The sequence below is a fragment of the Tachypleus tridentatus genome, chromosome 7 (genome assembly GCF_004210375.1).
Source record: "Tachypleus tridentatus isolate NWPU-2018 chromosome 7, ASM421037v1, whole genome shotgun sequence".
NCBI classification, from domain to species: Eukaryota; Metazoa; Arthropoda; class Merostomata; order Xiphosura; family Limulidae; genus Tachypleus; species Tachypleus tridentatus.
In genome coordinates, this window is record NC_134831.1 from 137,121,076 (window position 1) to 137,133,547 (window position 12,472).

Here is a 12,472-nt window from a genome sequence, read left to right on the forward strand (position 1 = left end):
TCCGCGTTTCTTGGACAAAGATAACATCGTTTTTTTTGTTGCTGGAACACCTTGACCAGCATGTTGTCTTGTGTGAGGCAATCCCAGATCTACATAGAGAGATTTGATGCCTTTCTGCATTGCACGGGGATTCTGGAGACGTCTCTGAAATAGGATGTGCGCATTAATTCTCTTCAGGAGAGATCTAAATGCGTAATCACTGTCTATCACAATGATAATCTCTGTGAGTTCATACACACAATGCCTGGTGAAGACAGCTCCAAATATGTATATTACTTGGGGTCTGCACGGACCTCATGCAACTTTTTATTCACAAAGATTATTTGACTGCATAACATCTAAAGTTTTATTATTTTTGTGTCAGAGGAAGATAATGCGACAATTACATACAAATATAACTGGTCAATGAAAATATATTAAAAATATTTATCGTCGGAGTCCATATGGACCCCAGGTGTACCGATGAAGGTTAAAGCACAAATGTCGTATTTCTCTTTGATTTTATTCCAGCATTTGCTAAATGGTTAGAGGCGCTCGACTCGTAATCTGAAGGTCACGGGTTTGAATCCCCATACCCTCAAACATACTTGTTGATTTTAGCTGTGACGGTCAATCGCACAATTTGTTGATAAAAGAGTAGCCCAAGAGTTGGCGGTGGGTGGTGATGGCTAGCTGCCTCCCCTTTAGTCTTGCATAAATTAGGGACGGCTAGCGCAAATAGTCTTTGTGTAGCTTTTCGCGAAACGCAAAAAACAAAGATACATTTACTCTCATCCTAGGTCCTCTATATCTTCCCAGTGCATTAGTAAATAAAAATTAATTTAGAAAATGCTCAAAAATGTTTTCAAAGTCATAAGGTTTTGAATTTCGCGCCAAGCTTCACCCACGAGGGCTAACTGCACTAGCCTTCCCTAATTTAGCAGTGTAAGACTAGAGGGAAAGAAGCTAGTCATCACCATACACCACCAACTCTTGGGCTACTTTTTTACCAACGAACAGTGGGATTGACCGTTATATTATAACGTTCTTACGGCTGAAAGGACGCACATTTTTGGTGCGACCGGGTTTCGAAACAACGACCCTCGGATTACGAGTCGAACTCTTTTACCCACCTGGCCATGCCGGGCCAAAAGTCATAAAAAATAAGAGTTAACGAAATTACGTTTTGATAAAAAACTGAATAGGTCGGTGTTTGCAAAACATGGGTTTCCTTTGAAGATCACGAAGCCAAAAAAACATCGACGTACTGATAGCGGTTATCGTATTTTGAAGGAGTTTGTTTGTTTTTAAGTAAAAGCCGCATTAAACTATCTGATATATCAACTGCGGAGAGTTGAATCCTGGATTGTAGTGTTGTAAGTACTTAAACTTACCGCTATTCCACCAGGGGACTGCTCGTGATTAAACAAGTCGGTAAGGGGCATGGCGAATGTAGCGTGGTTGAAATCTTACATCCTACACTCTTTATAATTGTTGAAAATCTTTAAGAAAATATACTCTTCAAAAAAAGAAACGCAAAAGGCAAAATTTGAGACATATTGTTAACAAGTTTATTCCGGTAGTTCTGTATGACATGTGTGAAACTTTGCACATTCAATGCTGAACATCCAAAGTCTGCAAAGGCGAAGTCCACGCTCACTAGTTGAAGTTTAACGTCACTCAACGTCAATAACGACTATGCTCCCCGTGAGCATCAATAACTGCTTGGCATCTCCTGCCCATGGAAGCGATGAGATGACGAATCACATCCTGTGGAATGGCTGTCCACTCAGCCTGCAAAGCTGCTGCAAGCTGAGGTAGAGTCTGCGGTTGAGGTTGTCGCCGTCGCAGACGTCGGTCCAACTCGTCCCAAAGATGTTCGATGGGGTTTAAATCTGGTGATCTGGAGGGCCAGGGAAGAACGTTGATGTTGTGGTGTCTCAAGAAGACAGTGGTGAGTCGGGCTGTGTGAGGACGGGCGTTGTCATGTTGAAAAACGTCGTTGACGTTCACCATGATGAGTTGCACATGGGGCCTAAGAATCTCGTCGACGGTTGCGTACAGTCTGATCAGAACTTCTACGCAGCCCTGGTATGGTTGAGGCAGTAGACGTCGCAGTGGTGGTCCTATCCCGATGGTGACGTAACCGGATGTAGCGATCTTGTGCGGGCGTGGTCACACGAAATCTGCCAGATCGTGGACGGTCACGAGTTGATCCATGTTGTTGGTGACGATTCCATAGCCTTGTGATGGTGCTTGCTTCACAGCTCTGGCAACATCAGATCGAGATTCGCCTGCTTCCAAGCGACCAATGGCGTTGTTGCGTTGTGCTTCAGTCAGTCTTGGCGTAACTGTATTGCGTGTCGGTGGCTTAACACTGAGCTATGGAAACCGAGAACCCGCCACTTTTATAGGCATTTTGCACATGTTGCACTTGCAGAACATGCAGATCTCTCAAACAAATTTATTGGACACGAATGCGTTTTGGCGAAAAATCCGTCGTTTTCCTCCGTTTTCAAAGTGCACAACTTTTATTGTCATTTTGGTCTGACAATCAGTGCCTTAACACGTGTAACATCACATACTCTGAGCTTGTAACGTTATTACATATATTTCTCTTTAAAATAACAAAAATATCCCTTTTGCGTTTTTTTTTTGAAGAGTATATATAAAAAATATAGTGTTAAAAATATGACAACTATCCTCATAGTCACTATCGCTTTTTGTGAATTTCGTGAGTTATACGATCCCAGTTCCACTTTTTCTCCTACAATACTTCCTCTTTTCACTGCCCATTTTTAGTTTAGGTGAATGACATCGCTAACATATGCGAAAATAGTTCCTAAATGTTGTCACTTTTGCTGCTCTATGAAAGCCGTTAAAGGAAGGTGTTTTTATACAAAGGATTTATTTAGCATCAAGTGACATTAATTTGTCGTTTATTAAGAAGAGAAGTTTTTGAATGATGATGGAGTATTTAGAAGAAATGTAGTTTTAAGAAGACGATTACAATAATGACGTCATTAGAATATAACTGTGATTGTTGAATGCTAGGACAATGAACGATGTTGGGAAGAGAAACTCTTCAGGTAAAGTAGATACAACTCATGATGGGATTCAGTTTCTCGAAGCTAAAAGGTCCTTTACTTTTATTTATGTTTCTCTACGAATGACAACAGCCTGGCATGGCCAGGTGGTTAAGGCATTCAACTCGTAATCCGAGAGTCACGGGTTCGAATCCCCGTCATACCAAACATGCTCGTTCTTTCAGCAGTGGGGGCGTAATAATGTGATGGTAAATCTCACTATTCGTCAGTAAAAGGGTAGCTCAAGAGTTGGCGGTGGGTGATGATAACTAGCTGCCTTCCCTCAGGTCTTACACTAATAAATTAGAAACAGCTAGTCCTCGTGTAGCTTTGCGCGAAATGAAGTTACAAATGCACATTGGAGGATTCAGGTTTGGTTTCTCGTCATTTTTGACAGGGTTTTATTCTAGTCAATTATTATCACGCATTGGCAATTTGGAAAATGCACTTGGACTATAACAAAAAGGTGGGACAGTACATAGGGGGAAATTAAAATAAAAGACTGAAAAATAAGATGTTCTATTACAGATATATTATTATTAGCACTGTGTCATTTGTTATTCATTATACGTATCTTTTGTTTTTATATATAACAGTATTATAACATAGTAACCATGTGGATACTGGTAGTCAAACTGGTAGATTCATACTCGACGTTTTGCAATTCCTTAACACTTTTAGGTTTTCTAATGTCTGATATACAGTGCCATAAGTTACTTATTCCACAATGGTAGGAAATTACATGTTTTTGTTATCGAAAAACACATATTACGTCAGTGAAGTGTTAAACAAACATTACAGGGTCGATAAGTTTGAATCACATGAATATATATATATTTATAGAGTGTTATCTTTTATATAGGGATTGCCTGCCTATTTATTTTAAATAAATTATATTTTTCGTAAGATCGAATGTTTATTTATTTTACTGTTTTGAAAATGTTAATATTTCACACAGTAGGCTTGGTGCCTACAACCAATTCCATATGCACGTTTCTAGTGTATTTAATGTAAGTGCTTGAACCTCACGCGATATAATGAAAGCAACCAGTATGTACCAGCTGTAATTCCGGTTTCTGATTTCAAAACCGTATTTCACGGAGCTTGTAAAATTCAGTTGGTATGCCTAAATACTTGTCACGTTTACAATTAACTAGGATGTGAATTTATCTCTGGCTTCACTTTCAAAGCATCAGAGTTGTTTCCCTCTTATTGCATCACTAGAATCCTCGCACGTGTTATCGAGACATTCACTACTGTTTTCATTACTGGCCTTCTTACGAAAAATGAAATGAACCTCCCCGTCTTTCTACCGGAATAATTTCTTAGATAAAATTCTTCGAAATGAATTGTGTGTTTGGTAATGTTTTAGAATTGGGAATTTCTTAAACATGTAGTGAATAATTTCAGTGGTGTAATACATCATAATTTTTAGGATTTGCTTGCGTGATAATAATTTTATTTATGTAAAAACACTTTTTGTAATCCTTCATCCATTTTTATGTCTCTTTTCAACTATATAACTTTATAGTTTTCTAATATACTTTTTCCTACAAGAGGTAATTTACGAAAACGATATGTTTGTTTAAGTACTTATATCGACGGTTATCCTACGCTCTGTCCACCATGGGGAATCAAGCCCTGGAATATAGTTCTGTAAGTAGTTAGCTTACTGCTGACCAAATGAGAGACTATGAAAATAGTTTATTTGTTTTAAATGTTGTCAAAGCTACTCCAAGGTTATCTGCGCTAGCTGTCCCTAATATAACAATTATGTTACAGTTTAGTTTGGGATGTCGTCTTTTACTTTAATGCATGCTTATTTCAAACATCCTATATGATGGTCTAGCTGTTTATGATGACGTAGCATTGGACTCTCTATTCAAACAGATTGCTTCTGAGAATTATTTTTTGTAGAGTTCGCAAAATTCAAAATTTCAAAGGCGAGTCAATGTGCTATAACTCTACAAATTAAAAAAAAAAGTTCATTAATGATGGATCTTGTAATATAACAAGTATAGAAAAGAACCCAGTGGCACAGCGGAATGTCTGCGGACTTACACCACTAGAAACCGAATTTTAATATCCCTATCGAGCAGAGTACAGATAACCCATTATGTAGCTTTTGTACTTAATTCTAAACAAACAAACAAAACCTAAAATAAAATCCTTCATCTTCGTCAGGCTTTACGTTTCTGCAAATTCACATTGTGAATGTTGACGTGGTTGCAAGTGGCTTCGTCGTGACGTAGTCTCACCATCTGGACATCCATGTAACACAAAAATGGAAATTTCCCTGGTGGAAGCTTTCTTCAGAATACAATTCTACTATCGCTGGCCTTGGCATTTCAAGTAACTTTTTCCGAGTGATACTTGTTATTGCAGACTATATCCATGGTTATTACGATACTTTTTAAATTGAAGAAAGAATTGGTTTGATGGTTAAATATGTCATGTACGTGATACAGTTATCTAAATTGAAATTATACATTTACACTTATTGGTCAAGCTAAGCATATGTGGTTTTCTTTGTGAAGTGGGAAATTCTTGTCTACACGAGTCTTGACTACTTGTTAGAGAGTCTTGTTTTTGTACTTTAATGAAACAAGTATTACACATTTTGCAAGAGACCAAGTGCATTACAACATTTCTTTCGAACAGATTAGCAGTGTTAACAATGTTTAGAGTCGTCCAAAATGGACGACCAGAGCCCATATTTATTTCTTCCACACACTGGGTCATTTGTAAGCTTACGGACTTAAAACTCTAAAATCCAGGTCTCAATTCTTTATGGTGAAGAGATAGCTTGTTATGTAGCTTTGAGCTGAAACAAATGAGCAAACACACTCAAAACAGGGCAGAAGACGTGATTTTACAAATAGTCTGTTAGAAATATAAAATTTTCACTTCTTTCATCTTGTAGTTAAAAAAAAAAAAAACACAAGAAAAAACGTTAAAATGCTTGGACTGCATTATAACCATGACAAATGCTTAGTATTATGGTGTCAATACATCACCGTACTCAAAACCTCCTATTGTTGCGGTCACTATCCATATACCGAACAAATAACTGTTTTAAGGTCACGCAGAGAATCAGTTTTGTTTGTTTGTTTTTGAATTTCGCACAAAGCTACTCCAGGGCTATCTGTGCTAGCTGTCCCTAATTTAGTAGTGTAAGACTAGAGGGAAGGCAGCTCGTCATCACCACCCACCGCCAACTCTTGGGCTACTCTTTTAACAACGAATAGTGGGATTGACCGTCACATTATAACACCCCCACGGCTGAAAGGTCGAGCATGTTTGGCGCGAGGGGATGCGAACCCGCGACCCTGAGATTACGAGTCGCACGCCTTAACACGCTTGGCCATGTCGGGCCAGAGAATCAGAGTAAATTCATCTACATCAGTTCAAAACTAGAGACAGAGAATCCAGATACACTCGTGTAGCTTTGCGCGAATATCTGAAACAAGCAAACAAAATCATTGCTATCAACTAATTACAAAAGTTGCAGATATAGTAAACACGAGAACCAAATAAATATTGAAACTGACAATTTGGTTTAGTTTGTTTTCAATTTTGTGAAAAGCTACACAAGGCCATCTGCGCTAGCCATCCCTAATTTTGCAGTGTAAGACTAGAAGGATGGCAGCAAGTCATCATCACCTACCGCCGACTCTTGAGCTATTCTTTTACCAACGAATAGTGGGAGTAACCGTCACATTATAATGCTCCCACGGCTGAAAGGGCGAGCCTGTTTGGTGTGATAGGGATTCGATCCCGCGACCATCGGATGCCTTAACCACCTGGCCATGCCGGGGCCCAAACTAACAATTAAATTGATTTGAATAATTTAAGTCTTCTTTACAACTTGAAAAAATTCGTTGCAGTGATTAGTAAAGGTCACAGATATTATAAACTCGTCGGCCATAGATATTTCGATATCTTATTAGTAGTCAATATTTTGAGATGTATCTGTTTATCTAACACTTTTTTTTTACTGTTGGAAAATTATATAAAATTATTTTTTCCAAAAACAGATTTTGACTTTCAATAATAATATACAAATCGACGTTTAGAATTAGGTGCCAAGTTATATATGTGTGTGAAGGAAGCAAAACAACAACAAAACAAGCAAATAACAACGACAACAAAAAACAGTCGAAGATATGACCTCAATTTACACATAGTTAGTTACGGCTTTGATCACAACGTCTTCAATTTATCTGACAGTTTCAACATACAACTGGTCTGTAGAGAGTATATCTACGTGGTACCAATATTTGTGTTTATAATCCCAAGTTGCATTTTATTATTTTACTGTAATCTAGTATGTGTAACAGTCACGACCAAGCTACTGTGGTTAAACAAGCTACAACTGTCCGATCAAGGCCATAAACAACTTTCTAGCTGACTTTGTTTATTATTTCATCGAACTTATTACAGCTAACAAAACTGAATTCCTCCCCTATTAACTCAGCAGTAAATCTTAAGGCTCATAACGCTAAAACCTGTGTTTCGATAAACATGATGAGGACATCACAAGTAGCCTAATGTGCACCACCCACCGCCAACTCTTGGGCGCAAAGCAATATGAGGGCTGTCTGCGCTAGCCGTCCCTTATCTAGCAGTGTAAGACTAGAGGGAAGGCAGCTAGTCTTCACCACCCACCGCCAACTCTTGCTCTTTTACCAACGAAGAGTGGGATTGACCGTAACATCATAACGCCCCCGCGGCTGAAGAGTGAGCATGTTTGGTGTAATCGAGATTCGAACCCGCGACTCTCAGCTTTCGAGTCGAGTGCCTTAACCACCTAGCCATGCCGGTCCTCAATACCAGTGACAGGTAAACAATTGATTGTTAACTGTTCTTTTTGTTGAACATTTTATTGACAACATTCATATCTTGATTTCTATTTTGAAAAGAAATATGTCTAAAGAATGGCTAAGATTCTTACAGCGTTAATAAAATAATAGGGAAACGGCAATTTTATTGTGAAAGGTGAAATTTCATTTTGTTCAAAAACTAAGCATTTCTTTACACAGCAAACAAACAAACAAACAAACCCTTTGTCTCTTCTGTAAATGGCCAGGTGGTTAAGGCACTCGACTCGTAATCCGAGGATCGTCAGTTCAAATACCCGTCACACCAAACATGCTCACCCTTTCAGCCGTGGGGCGTTATAATAAATCTATCAATTCCACTATTCGTTGGTAAAAGAGTAACCCAAGAGTTGGCGGTGGGTGGTGATGACTAGTTACCTTCCCTCTAATTTTACACTGCTAAATTAGGGACGGCTACCGCAGATAGCCCTCGTGTGGCTTTGCGCTAAACTAAAAAAAAACAAACAAACCTGTAAATCATTTTCAGAAAAGTGGAACTAACAACCCATTTTCAGTTGAATTACTATAATTAAGTTTATTATTCTAATTTTCTACTTACGTATCTTATAACTTACATGAATAGACTTACTTATGAACAAACGAACATGTACTTATGACACGTTTTGTAATAACTAAATTTCGATATGTTTTTTCCATATTTGGCCAGCTTTTAGTAAAGGACATTAAAACAAACAGGGAGTTTTCATTTCTAGATCGAGATAAACACTGATAAGCAACTAGAAGAATTTCCCTGATTGCGAAGGCTATAAGCCCTCTAGAAAGTTCTATTCCTATTTCTTTCTTTTGGGAAGTAATGTATTTAAGTAGGTTGTTAGACTTTAAAGGAATAAGCTGAAGTTGCTCAGACACACGTACACACACATCTATTTCAGTTTATTCCATTAAAATCTAACTAACTAATTAAATACATTCTTTTCCAAATATAGCACATTTTATAAACGTTTGCCTTAGTCATTACAGATTATATACATCTATACAGTTTTAAAACACAAGCAAATTTGTATTATAAAACACATTATTAATAACTGTTGTTAAAGTAATCTCAGTAGATCAACTATAACGTTTAACATATATTCGATGCCCATATGTTTAGAATTTAAAATAATCTTGTAGCCGATGTCCAAACTTTTCTGTTCAGTGTCAATGTAGAAACTGCGCAAACTCTATTGTAATATTTTAATTAGTAGCTTCCGGTAGCTCAGCGTATAACGCTAAAAATCGGCTTTCGATACCTGCGGTTGGCATAGAAAATGTATCCCATTTGGCAGTTTTGTGCTTAATAAAAACAAATATAAATTTTCAGCACTAAAAATAAATCGAGGAAAGCATTAGTCAAGTAATACTTTAGATGAAACTCGTATAAAGTTAAATATAATCTTATTTTGCTCAACTGTAGATAGATTCACAAAATTTTTGAACAATAGGAAATCCATATATTGGTACAAGTGTTTATGTCCTTACTCTTACTTAAGGCTTAAACATACTCGATTACGAACTTGCTTACGGCCTGAATCAAAACTATGACGAATAATTGATCAACAATTCGTCTAACATTGAAACAAAATAAATTCATTCAAAATTTTCGTTAGAAGAAACTACCACACCATCATACATCTGAAAGGGTGTTTTCACCCATCGAATCAGATTTCCTTGAAGATGTTCTGAGTTGTCTAACTTGTATAGACGCAGTGCTTGTTCGCTTCTCAGGACCGAGTTCCAAAAATGGAGCTCACTTATTTCTCCTTCAAAACTGTCATTTGCAACAAATCCAGAACCTACTTCGTCCTGGTCTTGTCCCACAACAACTGCGCCTTTTGGCCGAATTTTGGCTCCTTTAGCCATGCCAGTTTTATTTCCATGGCAGCCAAAATTATCGATAATCAGAGAAGCATCACCTTCCCATGACGACCAGAAATAACAGATGTGATGCCATTTTCCAGGTCTCAAATAATAAGGGCACGAAACCTGTAGATTTGCTCCACTACTGACAGCTATACCGACAACATCATCGTCTATAAAACTTACAATTTCGTTGGCTTGTGATTCGTGTGCATACGAAAATATGTGAAGTCTTCTGTCCAAGCGATGAACTTTGAACCAGTAACATAATGTGAATTCACGGAGTGTGGGTAACGTTCCGACCATCACCAAGCGTGGAAAAGACTTGTTGTTAGAAGAAGGAAATACAATTTTAGTCGAACCTTCACGCTCGCTCAAGGCCAGTATTGGCTGCAACAGAAAAGCGAAGACTGTAACAGAGGGAGCCATTGAAACTCTCATTTTCTTTTGAAGAGACGAATTTTTCTTTTTCTTCTACCAATTTATCTACACAAGAAAGATGCGCGAGTTTCAATAAAACGTGTATTTTGTTTGGTCACTGCATCACGTAGCTTCAAAACAACAATCACAGTGTTTTTGTGGACACACACAAAATAGCGAGATTCTAAACTTGTAAACTCTTGATTTATATACACTTAGTTAACAGTTGTTAATATACACGCAGGGAAAATTTCAATATTTTTACCAATTTTAATACATGGGAAACTAATAATTAAATTAATGTTAACAAATGAGTTAATAAGAATTATCTTGACAACAGTGTACAGAAAAATTTTACACTTATAGTAATTTAATTATCTGAAAAAGGTTTAAATCCTTAGAAAAAAGTAAAGATGTATAATAGTTTTAACCCATATAAATATAAAAGATCTACATTAATTGTATTTCACTAAAATATTAAAGATTTATATACATTGAAATTAGACATTGAGAACTTTAACAAATAATGATATTTACATTTACTACATTAATACATTAAACTACGACATTTTAAAAATCTATGAGTTATTTGGAAAATATAATTACCAGGTTCCTCACAAAACTTGTGATTGGGCGAAAAATAAACGAAATGTGTTCGTTATTTCAGTAAAGATCTCATGCTTTATATAAAGCTATACATATATATGTAACCATGAAACTTTATACAGAGTTTTGTTAAGTATTTTTGTAATTAGTTTATGCCGAGATATTGTGTTACTCTTTATCAAATTTATTAATCTCTTGTTATTGGGCATTTGATGAAAACTGTTTCTCAAAGTATTATATTCACAGTAAAGAAGAAACAAGAACATATTCTAAAATACTTCTATTTTAAGTGCGTTTCAAGTGTTTACTTACAGAATTTTATATGAAGGCTGAAACTGACTAGGCTGTGATGGCTGTAATTATAATACTTAAAGTTCAATGATTCAAATAGAAAATATCTCGTTTCTAGAAAGGCCTAGTAAAGCCTAGCCTTTTATAGTTTTTTTACAGCTGTGAAGAATAAAGAATAACTTGTTTAAAATGATTTTGAATGACAAGAAATGTTTGGATGCGAAAACTAACAACGTTGTATACCCTTCTCGTTTTTGTTCAAAGTGCAGTAAGAAACTATGTATTTAACATCGTGAAGACTAAAGGGTTAAAGACTGTTATGCCAAATAAGTATAAATATGCGTCAAAACATTTTGATTTAAATGTAAACCTTGTTCGAACCCGGCATGGCCAGGTGGGCTAAGGTGTTCGACTCGTAATCCGAGGGTCGCGATTTCGAATCCCCGTCGCACCAAACATGCCCGCCCTTTCAGCCGTTGGGGCATTATAATGTGACGGTCAATCCCACTATTTGTCGGTAAAAGAGTAGCCCAAGAGTTGGCGGTGGGTAATAACGACTAGCTGCCTTCCCTCTAGTCTTACACTGCTAAATTAGGGACGGCTAGCGCAGATAGCCCTTGTGTAGCTATACGCAAAATTCAAAAACAGACAAACCTTGTTCAGCTATCATTGTATATTAAGAAAACTCGTGAAACTAGCCATGGTCTTAATTCATGACTGGCTGAGATAATGTTAGCACGTTTGACCCAAAAAATGTACCTAATACAAAGGGTTTGCTACTCTAAAATCTGTTAACCGTTATGGATGATGTATTCAGAAATGTTTCGTGTAAGAATTTCAAAATAACTTTTCCTTGTTTTTTTTTTTGATAAGGGGATTTAATCTGTAAGGAAATGTGACAAAGTAACGTTTTAAGTAAATTTATGGTCATTGGTATTTTAAGAACAATAAAAAATCCTGTTAGGCATTCTTTGAAATTGCTGTTAATTTTATTTTATACAATGTGGTCACCGGTATTATACAAACAAATCTAAGTTCCCTTTCAGCCGTGAGAACTTAATAATATAACAATCAATTTATTATTTGTTGGTAAAGAATAGCCCAAGAGTTAGCAATGGGTGGTACTGAACAGCTACCTCAAGCCCATCATTTCAAAATTAAGGACTACAAGAGCAAGTAGCCCTCAAGTAACTTTTTGCAAAATTCAATAAAACGTGTTCGCCCCTTCAGCCGTAAGGGGGGGTTATAATATAACGATCAGCCAATTATTCATTGGTAAAGAATAGTCCAAGCGTTAGCGATGGGTCGTATTGAATAGCTGCTTCTAGCCTACCATTTCGAAACTAGCGA

At 36.9% G+C, this 12,472-nt stretch overlaps 1 pseudogene across 1 annotated transcript; it reads right to left on the minus strand.

Annotated features, from left to right (window-relative positions):
• Positions 1 to 1,527: 1,527 nt before the first annotated feature.
• Positions 1,528 to 10,966, minus strand: LOC143256687 (C-reactive protein 1.1 pseudogene; annotated as a pseudogene). The gene is made up of 2 exons (XR_013031439.1): positions 10,832 to 10,966; positions 1,528 to 10,291 (listed from the first exon to the last, which is right to left on the minus strand). The product of XR_013031439.1 is annotated as a C-reactive protein 1.1 pseudogene (transcript).
• Between the last annotated feature and the right edge of the window lie 1,506 nt (positions 10,967 to 12,472).